Raw genomic sequence first — 23,941 nt, forward strand, 5'->3', positions numbered from 1 at the left:
ATACAAGAATTGATATCATTTATTAATAATCATATTAATAATAAATATACAAATTGTGCCAACTTGATAAAGGTGTGACCCTAAAGGATCTTATATTATTAGCAATCACACTCAATAATAATTCTTGGGTATATAGATTCAACAATCTCCCACTTACACAAGATTCATTTCAGACTAACTTTAGACAGTAGTTAACGTCTAGAAACGGACGACTGTCCTAACAAGATATGAAGGGTGCCATATCATCAACTTCCAATTCCAGGAGCTTTAAGCTACAATTGTTACTAAAGGTGTGATATCAGTTATTCCTTTGTCTCATACATCAAGTTGAACATGAGATATGGATCACGATCAATCTCATTTACTATTCAAGTTTTAGTAAGGCCTTAGATGTCTAAATCTCAATGAATAAGAGAAGAAAACCCATCTTGAATACATACACCCATCATGTAGTTCATGTCACACCTAAAGATGGACCTTATGGCTGCCTTTTATGGAACAACATTAAGCCATGTCAAAGCACAACAATTCCTACACTTCAAGTGCCAAATATGTATCTCAGGTCTAAGAATACAAAGATACAATATCGATCAAAACATCACTCATCACTATGATCCATAAAGTCATTTTGATATGGATCATGTCCAATACTTATTCTCCTAATCAACTGTTGAATTTATATGCAAAAGAATCAACATCAAGTGACATTGCTATTAATATATGATCCAATAGGGTCGCACCTTTATCAAGTTGGCACATTTTGTATATGTATTATTAATATGATTATAAATAAACGATAGCAATTCTTGTATTTGATTAGGGATAATTATTGTTTTGTGAAAATAATATTTATAAGAGAATATAACTAGTTGTTATATCATATGGTATGATTGAATAAGCCATGTACAAAGTTCTAGACTAGTTGAATCCTTTTGCTTTTTAACTAAAGACAAAGTTTATATTTTATATACTTCAAGTTTATAAAAGTTAAACAATTCTTCTACTTTACTAGTTAGACAAGTTTGTATTTTTGAAGGCATGGCCAAAATTATTTTTATATGAAGAGAGGTTGTTTGTCAACTTTCTTCTTATGTCCTCCATGCCCCTAAGTGTCACACCCTTGAACCGGAACGACGGAAACGTCCGGGGCGGAGGACGCCATTGTACAGTAACATAACAATTGAATATAAATGAAACAAAGCATCAAAACCATTACATTGAATAATTAATACATATACATTGTATTCAAATATTGTTTACATGATATCATATGCATGTAAAACATGAATAAGTGATGTGACGTCATCCCATCCACCAAACACTCTCGTGGTTACCTGTTATTGATTTCCTGAGAATACAAGTGATTTTGAAAATTGTCAATAATTAAGTTGGTGAGTTCATAAGCATTCTGTACGAAAAGAATTTGTAACTGTTTCATGAAAATGATAACGTATACTTCCAAAAAATCCAATATTTTCTTATAAATGAGTTGTAAGTCTTAAGTCCCAAGACTATAGATATAAGTAATATTGTACTGTAAAGTGATGTACTGAAGTTTTATCTTTATGTAAAACTACTTGAAATGTATATTATACCATAAATCAAAAGCTTTGTTGATACGCTATGTGAGTTATGATAACTATACTAATATGACTAGTGGCCTAAACGACGTGCATCAGGCGTCAATACTGTTATGACATTTCTCACCCCAGACCTGCTGGTCTAACTGTAGCTAACAGTTTATGTGCGAGGTTGTCAATCCTGTATTGATCTATACACAAGTGTCATGCTCTTCTTATAGGAGACTCTGGTTTTAATTCAGGACTTAACGTGTACTTTGGTAGGTACGGTGAAGCTAAATGTCTCACAACCAGTATTAGCCAATTTACGTGTATTGAAAACACCTTTTTCTTGTAAATGAAATCATGCCTTTAGATAATTATTTGATTTTTCTGAAATGATAGTATGGTTTTGTGGATCCCAAACTATACGAATTATAGTTTATGTTGTTTGTTTACTAAAACTATTTATATAATCTTGTATATAAATATAAAGTTATTGTCTTGTGTCCAAAATATATGATCAAACAAAATGTTTTTGGGTTGTAACCCACCAAAATCCTAAAGTAACTACATTGTACCCCCTTTTTTTTTTTTTTTGAAGAGATTATGTGAAGATTCCAAGCCTAAAACACTTGAATGTGCTTGACGAACTCTTTGAAGATTTCGTTACCCTAAGGATGCTAACACATAATAATGTGTGTAAAGATGATTAAACTAACATAAAAATGTATAAAAACACTAGGGTATCATGGAAATACTTACCAAAAATCCAAGGACCATTTGAAGAGGGTAAGTTCTTGGAAGATCTCGGTCTGTTCTTGATAGAAAGAGATGACTGAAAATGAAACAAATGATTTTGGTGGTGGAAATGTATTCCTCAATAGAAGATTATAAAGGAGGAATGGATGGGATCTGTTATGGTTATTTGGGGAATAAAATCATGAGTTTCATGGTTAGTTTTTGGGTAAAAGGTGGTAATGTTGAAACATTAAATCACATGTCAACTTCCCTCGATTTCCGTCCAACCGAGACCTCCTAGGCATAACTGAAATCAGAAGTATTCAGCCTTAGGTTTCACCAAGAACAAGGGGGATTTCGGTCCATGGCTACCGAGATCTTAGAGTCCTCGGCCTTAACCAAGAACTCCCAAGATGTAGTGTTTCCGATCCATGCTGGTAGCTTTCGCATGGTTTTCGGTTAAGGGGTTCTCGGCCATAGGGGGGGGGGGGGGGTTCTTGGTCTAGGCTTAAACACTTCAAACGCAAATTGAAATTTCGAACTTCTTGATCTATCTTATTGACTTTCAAGTGTTTGTTACTAACATGATTTCCAAAGCATATATATATATATATATATATATATATATATATATATATATATATATATATATATATATATATATATCATACAAATGTTTCCTTCTTGGTTTTCAATGATTTTATTGCATCATATATGTTGTGATTTTACATTATACGTAGATACACCTTTGACCTTGCTTGTCCCAAAAAATTTTCAGTTGTCACACTAAAGTATGGTCATCACTTGATATTATAAAAGGGTTTGCTTTTCCATTTGCATGAGTATATAATAGAGTGCCTTGCATTGGTTTTTTGGCTAGTTATTCACCAGTTTTTCTTCTCTTCTCTCCTATGAATCAAATTAGCTCTCTTCCTAAACCTTTCTCTCTTTTGAAGAACTCTTAGTGAATTAGAAGCCATCTTGAGTTGTCTCCTTTAATGCTTATTTTATTTACGTACTTAACGACTTAGGACGAATACAAGAAGTAACTAGCATTCTAAGTGCCTTACTCTTGATGATGGATACATATAGAGAAATTCTATTCTTGAATTTTTGCCATCTTCATCAACACACTAAAACTATGTGGGTTCAAAGGCTTCAAAGGTTGTCATTTTAAAAGACTATTTGGTTGTTTTTTATTTCATTCTAACCTATATAAATGGATCCTATATGGTTTTGTTTTGTTAAAAATAAAAAATGAACTTGTTACTTTTTTTAACGCTTCTGTTGACCGATTTTTATGAAAAACACACTTATATTTTGCATCAAAACCCATCATCAAGTACCTGCAAAGTTGGTAGCAGCTCTTGATATTCTCATCTCAATGAGAATCAACCAATCCTCTCATATTAGTCTTACATCGTAGATTTTCCCACAACTATAAATGACTATGGGCGTTTAGAATAACCTAGTTATTCAAGGATTTATACATGGTAATATAGAACACCACAATTATTTAATGAAAGACTCATATCCAATATATCAACTCATTACAATATATGTTGCTTGTATTGTTCCAATATCCAAATACTAAATTTTAATCAAATATATCTACTTATATCAACAAGTCCCTATAGCACCGGCTTGGCTTTCATGCTTTATCTAATGTAGGAGATTTGTTAAGTAGATTTGAAAAACTTGATTTGTATAAACTTCACTAATACCTACATTTCCAATTATATATATATATATATATATATATAGAACTCATATATAAAAAAAACTATTGAGAATTTATTAGATGCTTAAATTTGACTTAGATACCAATACTTGCGTAATAGGATCACTCATAGTCATAAAGAATTATACATTAAGCATCTTTGTATGTGATTCTCCAAACCACAATGTACTCTAAATTTTATGTATAACTATAATTAAAATATACATAAAAACACTATCCTTGTTACTGTTTCTTCATTCATGATGAGGACATGCCCGATTGTGACTGAGAGTCATCTCAATCAATTTGAAAGTTTAGCACATGTGTAACAACTTTAAGCATATCTTTCTTTCAAATACTCCCCAGATTTGGAATATTTCTCTAGTTCTCACAAGTATTTTAGAACATTCCTATACTTAACACCATGAGTTTTTCTTAGATTATACTGGTATTAATCGACATGCTCTAAGCATTCAAAACATCTGGACTCTATGCATGATTAATCCAATTTCACCAACATATGGAATACAATCATATAATCTAGTTCAAAACATTGTACTCAGATTTTTTGAGGACTGCTCAAAATCATGTTATGTGGTATTTGACAAGAGGAGTCTCTCAAAGTCCTTTATCTTAAGATCTTTAAGATCCTTGACAATTAATGCAATTTTACTTAATCCTTTAAGTTGCCATGATCTATCTATATAGATCTTTAATCCAAGAATTACTATGTTGACTACATATAAGACTTAGAATGTTAATGCGCTCCTACTAGATTATAGAAAACACAAGATCCATCTTAATTTATAAATAAATTACACTATGCAAAAAAATCTAAAAAGCTTTTCATTCAAATCTCACTTACACTTTATATTGATAATATATTGAGGAAGATTAATCAAGCCCATAGTTGATAATCATACTGTAACACCCAGAATCAGAAAGAATAAGAAAGGAAAGTAAAACCCTAAATCAAGGGGTCAAATCGTCGAGTCCAGGGTGGAACTCGATGAGTCCGAGCGGGATCCGGGTCAAAGAGTAAGTCACCGACTCGACGAGTTGGAAAGTGGACTCGGGGAGTCTGGTCTGGATTGGGAAAACCCTAAGTTCGGGACTTGGTGCCCTATTTAAATGTCTCATTCTCTTCCCTAAGGTTCCTATACAGTCTCTCTCACCCAGAATACCGAACCCTAGCCACCATATCCATTTTAAGCAAGATCTAGCCTTGGTGAAGTGATTTGAAGCTTGAAAGAGAAGCATGCTCATAGTGGCGCAAGAGGAAGCCTTGGATACAGTGTTGGTGTGACTTTTCAGATCCTTTGAGGTAATAAGCCGACCTTATTGAATTAAGATCTATCTTATGATTGAGATTTAGGCATTTTGAGTATGGAGAAGGTTTATTTCGAGTTTGGAGTAGATCTGAGGTTACTACCTCAGATCTAGGAAATTACGGATCCAGAAAGCCATAAAGTTTATGCCAATAAGTTGTTAGTGAAGCCCCTTTGTCACAAACCCTAGCCCTAGAGTGTTTTAAGCCTATAGCCCCTTGGTTTCACGTAAAGTTTGTAACTTTACGTGAGGAATAGACTTTGTAAAAGTAGATCTACAAGATGGAGCACCTACATTGCTCGAAAAGCCACTATATGGATTAAGAACTGAGGCTACTTGGCGAGTTACATGGGTGCACTCGGTGAGTTGGATGAAGATAGGAAGGAACTCGACGAGTTGGAAGAACCACTCGGCGAGTCTATTGAATATTGCCATGGACTCGGCGAGTCTGTTCTTGGACTCGACGAGTTGGATTACAGAACCTCAATATTTTCTGGTTAAGACTTAGATCGGTGGGTTGAGTGGTGACTCAGTGAGTTGGGCAGGAAGGGACTCAGATATCGTTGAACTCGATGAGTCTTAGGGTGACTCGGCGAGTTGAGTCGTTTTATGGGAATTTCTAAATTCATGGACTTGACGAGTCTTGGGGTGACTCGGCGAGTAGAGTCAATCAAGAGGGTTGACTTTGACCAGGAAGTTCACTTTGGCAAGAGTGGACTTAGACGGCTTCTAAGAGTTTTGTTTAGATCTAAGTGTTTTGTATATTGATATTGGTAGCTCGGGGAGCTAGTGGAGCAGCGGTTCAGAGAATTGTCGGTCAGCAGTCAGAGGGTTATCAGCAAGAGTTCCATAGTGCATGTGAGTTTCCCTTTTGTGTGAATGGGTCTAAGGCCACAATGTCGGCCCATGTAGTTATGAGTATGAAGACCCGGGGGTTAGCCCAAGGCACTGTTTGCTATTATGATATTCAGGACCAAGGTCCGATGTCGGGCGGGTGACCAAGGAATGGTTTGCATGATAGAGTATACCTGTTGTCTGTGTGATGCATGGATGTGCCTCGTAGGAAGGTGAGTGTGGGCGAGGTCCCGTATCTTACCATTAGCTGAGTATGGACGGTGTTCCATATCTCATTAGTAGCAGAGCATGGGCGAGGCCCGAGATAGGTATGGAGTGTGTGTGGGTGTGGGCCCGTATCTCACTTACAGTAGGAGCTTGGACGGGGTTCCATGACTCACTAGTGACAGGATGGGGGCGAGGCCCAAGACAGGCGAGGCCTAAGGACAGGATTATAGTAGGGTATGTTTAGTTATGTGTTATATGCTAATTGTATTATGTGGTTAGCGGGCGGGTCCCAGAGACAGGCGGGGCCTAAGATAAGCAGATCTGTATCTGAACGGGGCTCGAAGGCAGGCGGGGCCTGGAGCGCTGGGGCCGTTGTAGCCGGCGAGGCCCGAAGTAGTGGGTGAGGCCCGGAATAGCGGGCGTGGCCCAGTATGTGAAGTATGTGTTTATGCAGGGTATGTGGTAGGTTGGGGGAAATCACTAAGCTTCGTGCTTACGGTTTTCAGTTTTGTTTTCAGGTACTTTCGGTAGCGGAGGGAAGAGCTCGGGGTGATCGCATGGCACACACCATTGATTAGTCAGCCTGAGATGTTTTACTCTGATAATGAAATTATGTTTTGGAAATAATACACTAAATTATGTTATGCTTGATGATATGTTTTTATAAAAATGGTTTTAGTAATGATTTAAAGAAAAAAATTGGTACGGATTTTTGGGATGTTACAAGTTGGTATCAGAGCCTTGGTTTGAGGGATTCGGACATACTCTCGGAGTTGTATGAAATCAAACTAAGGGATTGGTCTAAAAGGTTTCAAAATGAAAAGGCAGTTTTGTAAAAAGAGTTTTTAGAAAGGAAACAGTTTTGGAAAAGTGAAAAGAATTCAGACAGAAAAGAATTTTGATAAGAGAAAAGGGTGTGGTGCATGCAATCAACCGAGCTCAAGTAAGTACCCCAAAATACCCATACAAGTTTATGTTATGATTATCAGTTAGTAGAACAACATGCTAGATTAGGACTAAGGATCTAGGGAGGATGCCTTAGGTGTCTGTTATATGTGCTTTGAGCTGCATGATAGTGCTGATTAGACAGTAGTAGGATAGCATGTTTAGGTTATGCCTGAGTTTATGAGCTTATGTCGCATGCTAGTGCAAATTCTTGATATGAGATTATGATTGTTGAGTATGTTATGGTTAGATTTTTCCCTTGTTCGAATGATGCTTGCTTTGTGAATTGTGGGATTCTGAGTGATGGAAGTTAGCCATTAGGTGAATACATCATGTCACATGTGATCAGGGTTGAATAATCTCAGAGTGTTGGATTTGGCCCTATTGCACAGCTCTTGTCTGAGTCCAACCGTTGTACGGACGAATCTTTTACTCGAAGAATTATCTGAGCCTTGTCACATGTGATGGTATTCAGGTGATGGCTAATTGGCATCACAAGGAGGCCTTCAGCAGATGAGGACTGGTTTGAGTTGAGTCAGAGGTTTCCCTAGGGTAAGCCTAGGATGAGTTAGTGTTGGGAGCTATAGTAGTAGAGAAAGGGACCTGGTGGAGTTGAAGCAGTTCTTGAGGAAAGTACGAATAGATGTGGAAGGTAGTATGGGCCCGTACTACTGAAAGCTTAGGATCCATACTCGATTCAAGAAAGGCCGAGATGAGACCGGGAAATTTGTAGTGTGTGCGTATGATCCCTCAGCAGTGATGAGTATTCTGATAGTTATTGCGATATGATTCCAGCATGGTGACTTTGCGAGAGAGATCATTGGGCGGATCAGGCGCCAGAGAGGGATCAGGCTCAGGTTCAGGGGCCGAGCAGCTCGAGGAGCGGATGAGGGAGTTGATATCAGCTGAGGTTACACACAGTATCCTAGATCAGACTCCTGTGATCTTTGGCACAGTCAAGGAGGGTATACTGGAGATCTTGGATGAGAGGCTGGGAGCCTTTCGTACCGATATAATGGATTTGATAGGAGCACGTACTATGACATTCTGAGTGTTTAGAGCTTGCGGAGCACCAGATTATCATGGGGCTAGGGACCCCATCGCTAGCAGCAGGTGGTTGCCCGATGTTGTCAACGCATTCCGTATGAGCCGGTGTCCTGAGGGGGACAAAGTCAGACTCCCCTCCTGTCTTCTAAAGGACAGAGAGGGGGATTGGTGGGAGGAGGTTGGTCATGCCATTGGTGATGATGCCATGTTGGACGCGATGTCATGGAGCGATTTCTAGGCTAGGTTCAGGCCTGAGTTTTTGCCAATTATTGAGGTGCAGCAGTTGGCAAGAAAGTTTCAGGATTTGACGCCAACTACTGAGACTGTGGAAGAGATCACCGCCAAGTTCAGAGAGAGGGCCCTCCTTGTCCCGCAGTATGTCACAGACGAGGAGATGAAGAAGGCCCGATATCACAAGATGATGAGGGCTGACATCAGGGAGTTCGTGAGCAGGTCTGGTTGTAAGGCGCTGGAAGATATGATTTCTCGAGCTAGAGAGAGAGATTGATTTGGAGCAGATCCGGAAGAGGAAGCCGGATGAGGTTCAGGTAGCCACAGGTTCGGGCAAAAGGCCCAAGTGGTCAGATTCGAGATCGACGGATTACCAGAGCCGCAGCCGATGCGGGAGGTGCGGCAGGATGCACGAGGGTGCATATAGGAGTGGTAGTGGTGGAGATCTGGGCTGCTTCAAGTGCAGCCGAACTGGGCATCTTAGCAAGGATTGTACTGCTACCACCACACAGGGATCAGACTTGATATGTTTCCACTGCAGTCAGCGGGGCCACAAGAAGGCCCAGTGCCCCAGTTTGTTTTCGGCAAGACGGGTGGTAGCACCTGCCCCTGCAACTCTGAGGATCATAGACGGCCGTTAGGGCCGAGCAGAGGCGCCTGCGGTAGGAGGCAGGGCTTTTCAGATGACTACCATGGAGACGTGAGCAGCTTCGGACATTGCAGTCATATGCCATCTCCATACCATGGATAATAAAGTGGTAGTATAGGGGGTGGTGCCTTAGGGAAGCAGGTTACTTAGGATGAAGTAACTATAGCATGCTTGTGTGGAACTCAGTAGTGACCCGTTGGATTCAGAAATGTGTTATCGAGTGATGGATCGGTTAGACCCCCTAGCTATGGCAAGCTTGGCTCTTCAGCAGATTGATTGCGGTATAGCAGAGAAGATTGGGAATTCTTCTCAAGCATTGAGCAGTAATGTATTAAGCAGGATCAAAGTGGGGGAGAACCCTTCGAGTGTACAAGGGTAAGAGCATGTAGATACAGAATGAGTACACGACTTCTGAGGAGGAAAAGAAGTAGCACAGTGATTGATGGGCTGAGGAGTTCAGCGTTGGGAGTTTGAGAGACTTCCCAACAATTAGTTCATGTAATCGAGATGGTTAGTATCTGGATGGGAATTCAGGTTGGAGGGTCGCCTATAGCACTCGAGAAAGTTGGAACGAGGATTTTGAGAATGGTTAGCATGCGATGCTTTCATGTTAGTAGTCAGTGGCAGGGACAACATGTAGAGCATGGTAGAGCGGCGGAAGAGCCGCAACATTTTTTTTCGTCAGCAAGCCAAAGGTGGAAAGTGTTGTAAGACTATGGGTAGGCCGTAGCATTCATTATCAGCCAGTGAGTATGGAAGGTGTTGCAAGACTACGGGTAAGCCGTAGCATTTCCCTAGTAGCTTAGTTAGCGGAGTGTAGGCGGAGGCCCATATCTCCTAGTTAGCAGATTTTAGGCGAGGCCCTGATCTCCTAAGTGATCAAGGTGGGGATTAAGAATGGGTAGTAGATGAGAATAGTATAGTCGGGTGAGACCCGTGGGCGAGGTCCGTAGTGAGTAGCAGGATAGGTGAGACCTGAGAGCAAGGTTGCTTAATTATATAGTCGGATGAGACCCGTGGGCGAGGCCCGTATAAGAGTAGCAGTATAGGTGAGACCTGAGAGCAGGGTTGCTCAGTAGTATAGTTGGGTAGGACCCGTGGGCGAGGCCAATGAGTTTTAGTAGCACAGGTGGGACTTGGTAAGGGCCTTAAGGTCGAGTTAGGGGGGTTGAGGATCCCAGGACTTGTAGGGTCAGAGTAGAAGAGTAGAGGGGGCAGTATTTGGTAGCCTAAGTTTCCTCGGAAGTCGTTAGGAGCGACTAGAAGTTTGTGTTGGGGGCTAGCGACCGGTGGGAGCCGATAATCTAGATATTCACAGATCAGTAGGGACCAGAGTGGTCTCGGTTCATCCATAAGGCGGATAAGGGACAACAAAAATTTTCAGTCAGTTGTAGTGATGGTAAGCAGCCTATGGTAGAATACAGTTAGTTGATCGAGGGGTGCTATGCACATCACATCAGTTTGGATAATCTCAGAGGGAAGGGTTTGATCCTGTTGCGCTACTCTCATCTGAGTCTAACCGTAGCGGGGATGAATCTTTTACTCGAAGGATTATCCGAACCATTCGCTGGGAGGGGTGCTTAACACTAAGTTATAGTAGTGAGAAGTGTCCAGTGGATACTGGCGGTAATGACCCGTACTGGAAGTAGCGGGATTAATGGAGTTGGTGAAAGATAGGACCTTTACAATGGCAGAGGAAGTAGTTGGTTATGGAACGTTGCCTTGGGGAGGCCAGAAAACGCACAAGGAAAAGGGGCTGAACCCCTAGGGTGTCCAGCATAAGTACTCGGGGAGTACCAGAAGGTTTGTCAGTTGAGTAAGTTGTGTTCCCAGGATAGTCGGGGTTAGGGTTGAACCGAGAATATTATCTGCAAGGACTATTGTTAGTCATAATGACCGGGCGGAAGGCCAGTGAAGGTAGTCAGCGGGCGTTAGGTCTACCAAGCAGAGTGTTGACAAAAGATTGTAGGGTGATTGGCCGTAGAGAAAATTCGAGGACGAAGTTTAGTTTAAGTGGGGAAGATTTGTAACACCAAGAGTCAGAAAGACTAAGAAAGGAAAGGAAAACCCTAATTCAAGGGGTCAACTCGTCGAGTCCAGGGTGGAACTCGACGAGTCCGAGCGGATCCGGGTCGAAGAGTAAGTGACCGACTCGATGAGTCGGAGAGTGGACTCGGCGAGTCCGGTCTGGATTAGAAAAACCCTAAGTTTAGGACTTGGTGCCCAATTTAAACGTCTCATTCTCTTCCCTAGGGTTCTTATACAGTCTTTCTCACCCAGAATACCGAACCCTAGCCACCAAATGCATTTTGAGCAAGATCTAGCCTTGGTGAAGTGATTTGAAGCTTGGAAGAGAAGGAGGTTCATAGTGGTGCAAGAGGAATCTTTGGATACAAATTTGGTGTGACTTTTTAGAGCCTTTTAGGTAATAAGCTGACCTTATTGCATTAAGATCTATCTTATGATTGAGATTTGGGAATTTTGAGTATGGAGAAGGTTTGTTTCGAGTTTGGAGTATATCTGAGGTTACTACCTCAGATCTAGGCAATTAAGGATCCAGAAAGCCATAAAGTTTATGCCAATAAGTTGTTGGTGAAGCCCCTTTGTCACAAACCCTAGCCCTAGAGTGTTTTAAGCCTATAGCTCCTTGGTTTCACGTAAATTTTGCAACTTTACGTGAGGATTAGACTTTGGAAAAGTGGATCTACAAGATGGAGCCCCTGCATGGCTCGAAAAGCCACTGTATGGATTAAGAAGTGCAGGTACTCGACGAGTCACTTGGGCGGACTCGGCGAGTTCGATGAAGACAGGCAGGAACTCGACGAGTTGGAAGAACAACTCGGCGAGTCTTTTGAATATTGCCATGGACTCGGCGAGTCTGTTCTTGGACTCGACAAGTTGGATCGCAGAACCTCAATATTTTCTGGTTAAGACTTAGATCGGTGAGTTGAGTGGTGACTCAATGAGTTGCGCAGGATGGGACTCAGAGATCGTTGAACTCGACGAGTCTTAGGGTGACTCGGCGAGTTGAGTCGTTTTATGGGAATTTCTAAATTCATGGACTTGACGAGTCTTGGGGTGACTCGGCGAGTAGAGTCAATCAAGAACTGAGGCTACTTGGCGAGTTACATGGGTGGACTCGGTGAGTTGGATGAAGATAGGAAGGAACTCGACGAGTTGGAAGAACAACTCAGCGAGTCTATTGAATATTGCCATGGACTCGGCGAGTCTGTTCTTGGACTCGACGAGTTGGATTACAGAACCTCAATATTTTCTGGTTAAGACTTAGATCGGTGAGTTGAGTGGTGACTCAGTGAGTTGGGCAGGAAGGGACTCAGATATCGTTGAACTCGATGAGTCTTAGGGTGACTCGGCGAGTTGAGTCGTTTTATGGGAATTTCTAAATTCATGGACTTGACGAGTCTTGGGGTGACTCAGCGAGTAGAGTCAATCAAGAGGGTTGACTTTGACCAGGAAGTTCACTTTGGCAAGAGTGGACTTAGACGGCTTCTAAGAGTTTTGTTTAGATCTAAGTGTTTTGTATATTGATATTGGTAGCTTAGGGAGCTAGTGGAGCAGCGGTTCAGAGAATTGTCGGTCAGCAGTCAGAGGGTTATCAGCAAGAGTTCCATAGTGCAGGTGAGTTTCCCTTTTGTGTGAATGGGTCTAAGCCCACAATGCCGGCCCATGTAGTTATGAGTAGGAAGACCCGGGGGTTAGCCCTAGGCACTGTTTGCTATTATGATATTCAGGACCAAGGTCTGATGTCAGGAGGGTGCCCAAGGAATGGTTTGCATGTTAAAGTATACCTGTTGTCTGTGTGATGCATGGATGTTCCTGGTAGGAAGGTGAGTGTGCGCAAGGTCCCATATCTTACCAATAGCAGAGTATAGACGGTGTTCCATATCTCATTAGTAGCATAGCATCGGCAAGGCCCGAAATAGGTATGGAGTGAGTGTGGACGTGGGCCCGTATCTCACTTACTGTAGGAGGTTGGACGGGGTTCCATGACTCACTAGTGACAGGATAGGGGCGAGGCCCAAGACAGGCGAGGCCTAAGGACATGATTACAATAGGGTATGTTCAGTTATGTGTTATATGGTAATTGTATTATGTGCTTAGTGGACAGGGCCCAGAGATAGGCAGGGCCTAAGAGAAACAGATATGTATCCGAGCTGGGCTCGAAACCAGGCGGGGCCTGGAGCGGCGGGGCCGTTGTAGCGGGCGAGGCCCGAAGTAGCAGGCATGGCCCAGTATGTGAATTATGTGTTTATGCAGGGTATGTGGTAGGTTAGGTGAACTCACTAAGCTTCGTGCTTATGATTTTCAATTTTATTTTGAAGTACTTCCGGTAGTGGAGGGAAGAGCTCGGGGTGATCACATGGCACATACCATTGATTAGTCAGCCTAGGATGTTTTACTCTGATAATGAAATTATGTTTTGGAATTAATACTCTGAATTATGTTATGCTTTATGATATGTTTTTATAAAAATGGTTTTAGTAATGATTTATAAAAAATTGCTATGGATTTTTGGGATTTTACACATACATGAATGCATCTCTATTATGTTTTATTAGTTTTTGATCTACTATTGAGTGGATACAACAATAGTTCAAAACTTGCTAGTTCCAAACTATGATGCATTGAACTTATGGTTCTTTAGTTCTTAAAGTTCCATATTGCTCCCATTTAGAAAGAGAATTTTCTAAACACTTGTTTATGGAATGACAATTAGTGGGATTGAAGAAACTCCATCCTAAACAATCATTTAGGATAATATACATAGATGTAGTTAGTAGATGCTTGAGTGGTTAAGCTTATTATCTTACAGAAGCTCCACAACTCCATACTGTTTAGATAAGGATAAACCATTACATTCTTAGTCTAATGAAAGTATCTAATTTACTTGTTTATTTGGATATATATATTTGTTTTAGTGAGCATAATTCCAATTTTTTTATAAATTAAATACTTCCTTTAAAAAAACACCACATAATAGACTGCAAGATCCATGTTATATCCTCTTTATAAACTTGTACTACTGAAATTCAACCTATGGCCAGGTGACCCTATCCCACTAGAGAATATGAAGGCTACCTCGAACATGAAAAGACAGATCCTAATGACCAGGTGATCATGTGCCACAAGAACCATAGTAATGATGAGTGAGTGTTTTTAACTAAATGAGTTGTGAATCAATTCCACAACTCCTAAGATGTTCCAATAAGAATTGATTTACAAAACTCTTTTCCCTTATCACAACGAAAGGTTAATGATGGTCTCAATAATTTGTATCTCAATCTGCACCATGAAATAATTTGAGCAAATCAAACGTTTCAAGAATAACAGATAAAAGTCGTCGGTGAAATTGACTAAGCATCTATCACCAAATCTATTCATGGGTTGAAAATATTACATATATCACTCATGTATAATACTTTGTGAAGCCTTTTTTTCATTAACCACTAATATTACAAGACACCTGCTAATCATCTTCCTATATAAATAGGATTAACATATATCAAATGAATCAAACTCGTTTGCCTTAAAAAATTCCATCATTTCCAAGTTGGTGTACGTATTTCTTATTTATATAGTCCTTATGATTATGAAATAGATAAGCTTGAATCAAATATCATTTGATTATTTATGTGTTATGATTAGAACTATCAATTTAGTGAAAGCTTATAGATTTACTTCATAAATAACATAATGAGAAAATATTCTTTAACACATAATACATTGTTTCAGAACATGAATGTGAGCATCCATTAAGTGATAAGTAAACTTGATTTATTAATAGTTTCAACTGTTGCACGTTCCTAAAAATAGGTACAAAACATCTTTTGTTCAAATAAAGACTCTAACGACACTTATTATGTCTTCAGCATGAAATGTCATTCGTTTGTAATCAGTTGATTGTTGCTTCCGATCATTAGCACATAATATCAATTATTAGTATCACCTAAAGTATAACATACTCAATTGAATGATGAAAAAATAAATAGTTCTATCATATAGCTATCTTAATTCTTGTCCAATTTAGACTTCTTCAGCTCGATGAGATTAAAGAACCAGTTCCTCTTTCAATTTCCAGTTTCTTCGACAATAGAAACAACATTAATCATTCAAATCCTTTCTTCATTTCTGGGTTTATTTTGTATTTCCCTTAACTAAATATAAGTCTTTTTGAGTACATAATCTCTTAGACTTCCTTTATTCAATGCTTGAACAGACTTGAAGCACTTTCTACTATTCTGATAGAATATCTGCTTCACTTGATGAGACATTTGATATGTTTCATAATTATCCAAGACTTTCTACAAGTCAAGGTTAATTACTCCAATATTATTTGAAACACATCAATATCATCACAATAATACATCCATCATGGTATCATGATCAATATGACTGGCTTGCTGAGGTTATTCAGGTATGGGATCTTTCAGTATATATAATTTTAATTTATCCTTAAGGTAGAACCTCAATATATTATACCAGTTATAGAAATTATAACCATCAAATGTTATTGTCTCTTGAAACTCAACAAGAGAGAGGTTTTGTAGGGCGTAAGAGTATTCACAGTTACACACATAATTTAACAAAGTTTCACTTAGTATTTTAAATATTAAGTCTTTGAAAATTAATACATTTTATTATCTCTAAATCATTAATTTACTAAAGTCTAGGATCCAAGTAATGAAACAAGTAGGTGGTTAGGTGACCTTTATCCCATAAACTTAATCAAACCCGGTAGGTAACGAATACTAATTGCATACGATATGAAGCTCCTAGATTATTATATCCTAAACAAATATTGCTTAACCTTACATGTTTATCCCATCTATGCCTCAGACCTGTCATGCTTATGTGACCTTTATCACACTAGATTCTGATCAAGTCATCCTACTTTAAAACAACTTGTAGCATTGCAACTAACTAGTGACAATGTGACCCTTTAGAAACCAAAAACTACAAAACTACCATGATCATCATAATACAATCCTAATGACTAAGTGACCATGTTCCATTAATACCATACAAATGATACCGAGTGTTATTCAAAAGGACGGCCATGACTTGCATTCTTAAGCAATGGTTTTATATATGTTTTACATTATAGTTTATAAAAACATGGTCTCATGAATATTGCATGCGTCCAACAATTCATGTACTCTTTTATAAAAATTCGAATAACTTGTTATGAGGTTCTTTAGGTGCGAAATAAAACTTCATTTTATTCTACATTAGTTGTGATCAATTATAAACTAAAACCCAATATTCTAAAGTTTAGTCGTAGATCGGTTTTAAGAAACAGTAATAGCCTTAATAAAACTTTATATTATATTTAAGACTTGGAGTTTTAGATGAGTTATAAAATCATAATTTTAAATTTTCTTTTAATAATAAAAAACTTATGACTTCATGAATTTGTAGAATAAACTTAATTTATTTTATAAACTCATTTTTATGCATCTTATGATAAAAGTCATATTTTGATAAACCAAAACTTGGGTGATGATACTATGTTTTAAATCTCATTTGACATACATAAAATATAATATCAACATGTTGCGTTATGTTTAAAACATGAATATCATATATTAAGTTTTAACGCAAAAATGAATCGCTAGTTTTATTATTTGCCGTTATAACCCTATAAACCGATTTTAGTCTTTTTAATAAAAAACCATTTATTTATTATAAAGACATGGAGTTTATATAATTTTTAAACATCTTTTAAAACATTTGAAATATTTTAAAGTTCATTATTTATAAGTTTTACAATAAAACTATTTTCTACAAAAAAATTAATTTTTAACCGGTAAATCGGTAAAAACGTTTTTATAAATATCCATTTATAAAAATCTTATGTTAACTTTTAAATATATTTACTCAAACTCCAAATGATATTATATTATGTTAAAATGTTATGTAGTTTGTAAAAACCATTTTCATACATAAAACATAACACACAATTACATAAAATAAACATCACATGCATGCATTAGAATGTGTATAAACCAAGTCATGTCTAGTAATAATTTTTTTGTGAGCCATCACAAGAATTATTAAGTCTTTTATAAAGGACTTAATGAACTATTCAAAAGCTCTTCAAGCTTCCACTTGCCATGATAACTATTTGCTAGCAAAAGGACTTCAAGTCTTCATGTTGTAAAATTTGTTGCACTTAAACCACTAAGACTATAACTAAGCCCAAAACCAAGAGTAGAAGCTCATGGTTAGGATTATGGTCTCAAGTGGTTAAGTCATCTTCAAGGAGGTCATATTCTTAATCTCATTACATTTAAAATAGATACAACTGGTCTAAATAATTTATTATAACAAATCAACAACTAAAAAAAATGCATATTTATGTCTTACGTATCATATATTATAACAAAAATCTCTTTATTTTTTCTAAGGAAACTTTTATATAACCAAAATACATGAAAAATAGTTATATATAAAATAAAAACATTTAAACTAATAAGTTTATATATATATTTTTTACTAAAAGAAATGCATGCTTGTTTTTCAAAGTCAAATATTATCAAACATAAAAAATCATTGTAACATATAAAAGATGGTTCTGATACCGCTGATAGTTTCTGATACAAAATATAAGTGTTTTTCAAAAACCGGTCAATGGAAGAGTTTAAAGTAACAAATTTATTTTAAGTTTATAACAAAACAAAACTATCTAGGATCCATTTATAGAGGTTAGAATGATACTAAAAAAACAACCAAAAAGTGTTTTAGAATAACAACCTTTGAAGCTTTTGAACGCACATGGTTTTGGGGTGTTAATGAAGATAGCAAAAATTCAGAAATAGAGTTTCTCTATTTATATCCACCATCAAGAGTAAGACACTTTGAATGCTAGTTTCTTCTTTTATTCTTGAGTGTCTTAAGCCTTTAAGTACTTAACTCAAATAATCACTAAAAGAGACAACTCAAGAGGGCTTCTAATTCACCAAACTTGTTTCAAAAGAGAAAGGTGTAGGAAAAGAGCTAATTTTGTTCATAAGAGAGAAAAGAAGAAAAACTAGCAAAAAAACCCATGCAAAACACTCTTTATTTACTCATGCAAAAGCAAAAGCAACCCCTTATTATAATGTAAAGTAATGACCATACCTTAGGGGCCTAGAGGACGTAAGAAGATAGTGACAAGGAACCTCTCTTCTTATACAAATAATTTTGTCCACGCCTTCCAAAAGACAAACTTATCTAACTAGTAAAGTAGAAGAATTGTCTAAATTTTATAAACTCAATATTTATAAAATATAAACTTTGTCTTTAGGTAAAAGTCAAAAGGATTCAACTAGTCCAACTTTATACATGACTTATTAAATCATACCTTATGATATCATAACTAGTTATATTCTCTTATAATTATTATTTTCATAAAATAATAATTAGTCGCTAATTAATACATGAATTGATATCATTTACTAATAATCATATTAATAATAAATATACAAAATTTCCCAATTTTATAAAGGTGTGACCCTATATGATCAAATATTATTAGTAATGCCACTCAATAATGATTATTGGGTATATAGATTCAACAGGTTCTGTGACAACCCGAAATTTCCATTCTGTACAACATATCACGTCAATAAAAGTCAGAACAGTTTCTGTTAATTTTCAGACTTTTTGGAATAAGTTTGAGTATTCTATGATTAACACTTTAGGAGATACCAGGAGAGAGGATGCCCTAGGGTTTATTGTGCAAAAATAAAGTCCCGACACATCAAAAGTTTAGAGTTTACGACCTAAAGAAGGAGTTTACGGTCGTAAACCCTAATGGGAAGTGGTATAAAAGTAACACTTAGTTATTTTTATCACTTTTCCAACTTTCAAGATCCAAATCTCAAACTCTCTCAAATATAATCCAATTTTTCTTCAAGATCTTCAAACTAGTAAGTGTTTCTAGCCCTTTCAAGTTAGTATATCACTTAGTCTAGTGATTTAACACACTTCTATCCATGAAATCTTTCCAAAAGGTTGAATCTTCAAGTTTCACCAAGAACACCAAGAACACACACTAGTGTTCTTGGCCTTTTGGTACCTTTCAAGCTTCTAAATAGTAAGTACTCCTACCCTAGTGTATTGTAAAGCTTGTTACACTTCCATACATCAAAGAAACACAAAGAAACACCAAGATCAAAGGTGTTTACGGTCCAAGAACTCCTTGAACTTTAAACCCTTCTTTAGGGGCCAAAATGTCCCTAGCCCTTTACTAAGCCTTGGTAACTTGCATAGATCCATTCCTTAATGCGTATAGGACTTGAAAACATCAAAATACCATAATCCATATGGGTTTATGGTAGTAAACCCAAAAGGAAATGGTCTAGGAGCCGTAAACACCTCAAAGGAGGGAAATGGTGCCCTAACCTCTTCCAAAGGCCTAACCATCAAGTAGAAATGCCTTAAAGGGCTTGTAGAACCTCAAAACAACTTATGGTCAAAGAGTGATGAGTTTAAGACCGTAAACTCTTGAGTTTACGACCGTAAACTCATTGGGTGATGGTCACAAAACCATAAACTCCAAAGGAGTTTACCCTTGAACCCCAAACACAATAGCAAGGTCCTATAGCACTTAGATGCAATCCTTATGACTTGTAGCACTTATATAAGGTGTTTTACACGCCTTAGGGTGTCTTAATTTTGTCAATTAGTGGGTTAAAGTCTAATTGGATACATATATGTGTGATTATATGTTAACTGGGATCATTGGGTGTGTACAAGTCTTCACTTCACAGCTAGCAATCCTACATCATTCAGTTCATCCAAACACCATCTCCAGGTGAGTTCATACCCCTTAATCAATGTTTTAAATGATTTTAAATGCTTTAATGGGGGGATACAAGTAGAAAACAACATGTTATAGATTCAATCGCATGTGATTTATAACTGTGTTTCCAACCAACTGATTTCACATATTTCAAAATGTGATACATGAAATGGTTTTCTATCTTAAAATACTTTGTTATCAAATGAATTACTTTTGAAATGTTTTACGGAATGACATCAAGTCATTGTTATTTATTGTACAAAACTCTTAAATGTTTTACAAAACCTCTTTCAAAACCATATCTATATACTTAGCTCTTACAAAAATGTGTGTTGATATGATAACATTCATTCTTTGTTCAGTTCCCACACTCTTGAGTAGTAAGGGTGTATAAACCTTCTTGGACATCAATTAAGTTCCAGTAAACTATTATAGGAATAGTTAGGGGACACAAAACATTATTCCTATTACAAGGAATTATACCAGAGTCGGTTCATTCATGAGTCTATACTAAATGCTATATGAAGAGATACACTTACCTGGATCCTCTTACATGGATACACTTACATGGATACTTGTACCAAGATACTATATGATGAGATACTATTACATATTATACGTGTAGATTAGTTCTGTCTATACCAGTACAAAAGGATACTATACGAGACTAACCATTCTGGAACCCAACTGTTAGCAATAGAGGTAATGAACATCTGCGGATGCCTACGGTTAATACTTATACAAAGGTACCTTTACGTGACTAACCATTCCTACACCCTGCTGTTAGCTATAGAGGACAATGAACATCTACGAATGTTCAAGGTTAATACTATTCGGCAGTCGCGATGTCGGGTTTATCCTAATGCAAAAGGATAATACTTATATGGTTATATTTTCCCTATTACTTTTATTTTGTGATACATTCACATAAACGATGAGGTAGACTATATATTGTTAATAGTAGTCACACGAGGGAAAAAACATCTTTGTTACTTTCAAAACATTCAGGTCTTGGTAGAAGACTACTTTTATACTAGTAGGAAATATGGGATTTTCTAGGGTTTTCACACTTATATCAAATGTTTCATTCAAAGATTTACATGGCATTCATAACAGCTTTCCAAAACAGGGTAATGACACTTAAATACTTATGAATTCACCAGCTTTATGCTGATCTACACTTTCAAAATAACTTGTATTCTCAGGTCAACAGTAGACAGGTACGATGACTAGGTTTTGAGTAGACGGAGCACTGACAAGACACGTCTTTTATTTTGATTACATATTTTGGTGTCTTATTACAAACAAAGAAAACACATGTATTAAAACTTTACTTTTAATGCAATGGATGATGTTGTTGCTTGTTTACTACTTTACACTGTTATGATACTTCACATGACGTCCTCCACCCCTAAACGTTTCCGCAGTTCTTGGTTTTGGGGTGTGACAGATTCTGCTTTCTTTTCTGCCGCCAGGGTGAGACAATGTCTTCAGCATGGGTGTATGGGGTATCTCGCATATATGGTCGATGCACGAGTTGAGGAGAAAAGGTTAGTTTTCGACGTTTAGATTGTGAAAGAGTTTTTCCTAATGTTTTCTCTAAGGATTTGCCTGGTTTTCCTCCCAACAGGAAGGTGGAGTTTAGGTTCGATCTGATCCCTGGTGTTGCCTTAATTGCCAAAGTGCCTTAATGCCTTGTACCACCCGAGATGTAGGATTTATCCTCTCAGCTCGTGGAGCTATTGGTTAAGGAGTTCATTTGACTAAGAAGTTCAAAGTGGGGAACACTAATCCTTTTTGCCAAGAAGAATGATGGTTCACACCTGATGTGCATTGATTGCCGAGAGTTGAGAAAGTTGGCGGTGAACAACCGTTACCCATTGCCAAGGATTGGCGATCTTTTTAAGCAATTCATGGAGCATCTTGGTTTTCAAAGATTGACTTGAGGTCAAGCTACCATCATGTAAGGGTTTTTGATGAGAACATTATGAATATGGCCTTCTGAACTTGATATGGGCATTATGAATGTATGTTGATGCCTTTTGAGCTTACCAGCGCACCGAAAACATTCATGGATCTCATAAACCGGGTGTGAAGGCATATGTTGGACTAATCATTGATCATTTGTATCAATGATATCTTGGTATGTTAAGACAAAGGAGCAGAATGAGGAACACCTTCATGAGATTCTTGGGGTTCTTAGGACCGAGAGGTTGTACGCCAAGTTCTCCAAGTGTGAGTAGTTGCGTGAGGTTCGGTTACTGCGACAACTCATCAACTAGAATGATATTTTGGTTGACCCAGAAAACATTGAGGCAATTATGCAGTGGGAAGTTCCAGAGACTCTATCTATGATTTGGTGTTTCCTTGGATAGGCAGGTTACTACAAGAGATTCATTTGCGACTTCTCTAAGATTGTAATTCCTCTAACAAGGTTGATGAGGAACGATGTAACTTTCTATTGGGGGCCTGAGCAGTAGTTATCATTCATGAATCTATGACACAAGCTTTGTTAGGCCGTGATACTTACCGTTGCTGAGGGAGTTGAGGATTTTGTGGTGTAATGTGACACATAGATATTTAGTATGGGTGAGATTTTGATGCATAGGGGGCATGTGATTGCATACACTTTGAGGCAGTTGAAGCCTCATGAGGCAAATTATCCTACTAGTGATCTTGAGTTAGGGGCTTTGGTTTTTGCCCTCAAGATTTGGTGCCATTACATGTACGGATTCCGTTGTACCATTTACATAGATCATAAGAGTCTGAGGTATCTGAGGGATCATCCCAACTTGAATATGAGACAACGGATATGGCTTCACATGGTGAGATATTATATGAGATGGCATAGATGGCTTGATGTGGTGAAAGATACAACTTTAAGTTTTGTACTACCCCTGTAAGGCCAACGTGGTGGCCAGTTCTCTCAGCTGATGGGTGGTTAATGCCCTTGTTCAAGATCTATGTTTGTAGATGAAAGTTGTGACTCTGGTATTGGAAATCATTAGGGATGCACATTTAGAGGCCATCAAGGAGGACAATAGGAAGTGAGTGAGTGATTGGTCAGGTGTCAGATTTTGATATTAACAGTAAGGATTATTCACATTGCATGGTAGGATTTGGGTACCTTATCTTGGTGGGACCCACTATCTTTTAATGGATGAGGCACTCAAATGAAAATTTCTATTCACCCAAGTGTAACGAAGATGTATCATCATCTGAGACACGGCTACTGGTGCCCATATATAAAAAGAGATATACGTTGGTTTGTGAAGTGGTGCTTGACCTACTGAAAGGTCAATGTCGAACATTAGTGCCTTCACAGAAAATTGCAACCCCTGGAGGTCCCATTGTGGAAATAGAAGCAAATCACCATGGATTTGATCACAAAATTAGCAAAGACTGGGAAGGGATTTGATGTTATCTAGCTGATTTTCGATTGTTTGACCAATTGTGCCCATTTCTGGCTATTTGGGAGAGTTCTTCGGCAGAGAAATTGGTCGACATCTATGTTCGATAGGTGGTTGGTCTTCATGGTGTACCTACTTTTACTGTGTCAGAACAAGATGTACCTTTCACTTCTAGATCTTGGAAGACCTTCCATGAGGATTTGGGTACCCAATTGCATTTCAACACTGCCTATCATCCACAAGCGGATAGGTAGAGTAAACCTACCATTCAGAGGATCAAGGATATGTTGAGAGTTTGCATCATTGACTTCGGTAGGAACTAGGACTCCTACCTTCCCTTAGCTGATTTTTCATTAAACAACAATCATCATACTTGCATTGGTAAGCCTCCCTTCGAGCTTCTCCATCGGAGGAAATGTCGAACCCTGATTTGTTAGGAAG

Source organism: Lactuca serriola, chromosome 5 (assembly GCF_051521515.1).
Source record: "Lactuca serriola cultivar US96UC23 chromosome 5, Lser_US96UC23_V15, whole genome shotgun sequence".
In the NCBI taxonomy this organism is placed as follows: domain Eukaryota; kingdom Viridiplantae; phylum Streptophyta; class Magnoliopsida; order Asterales; family Asteraceae; genus Lactuca; species Lactuca serriola.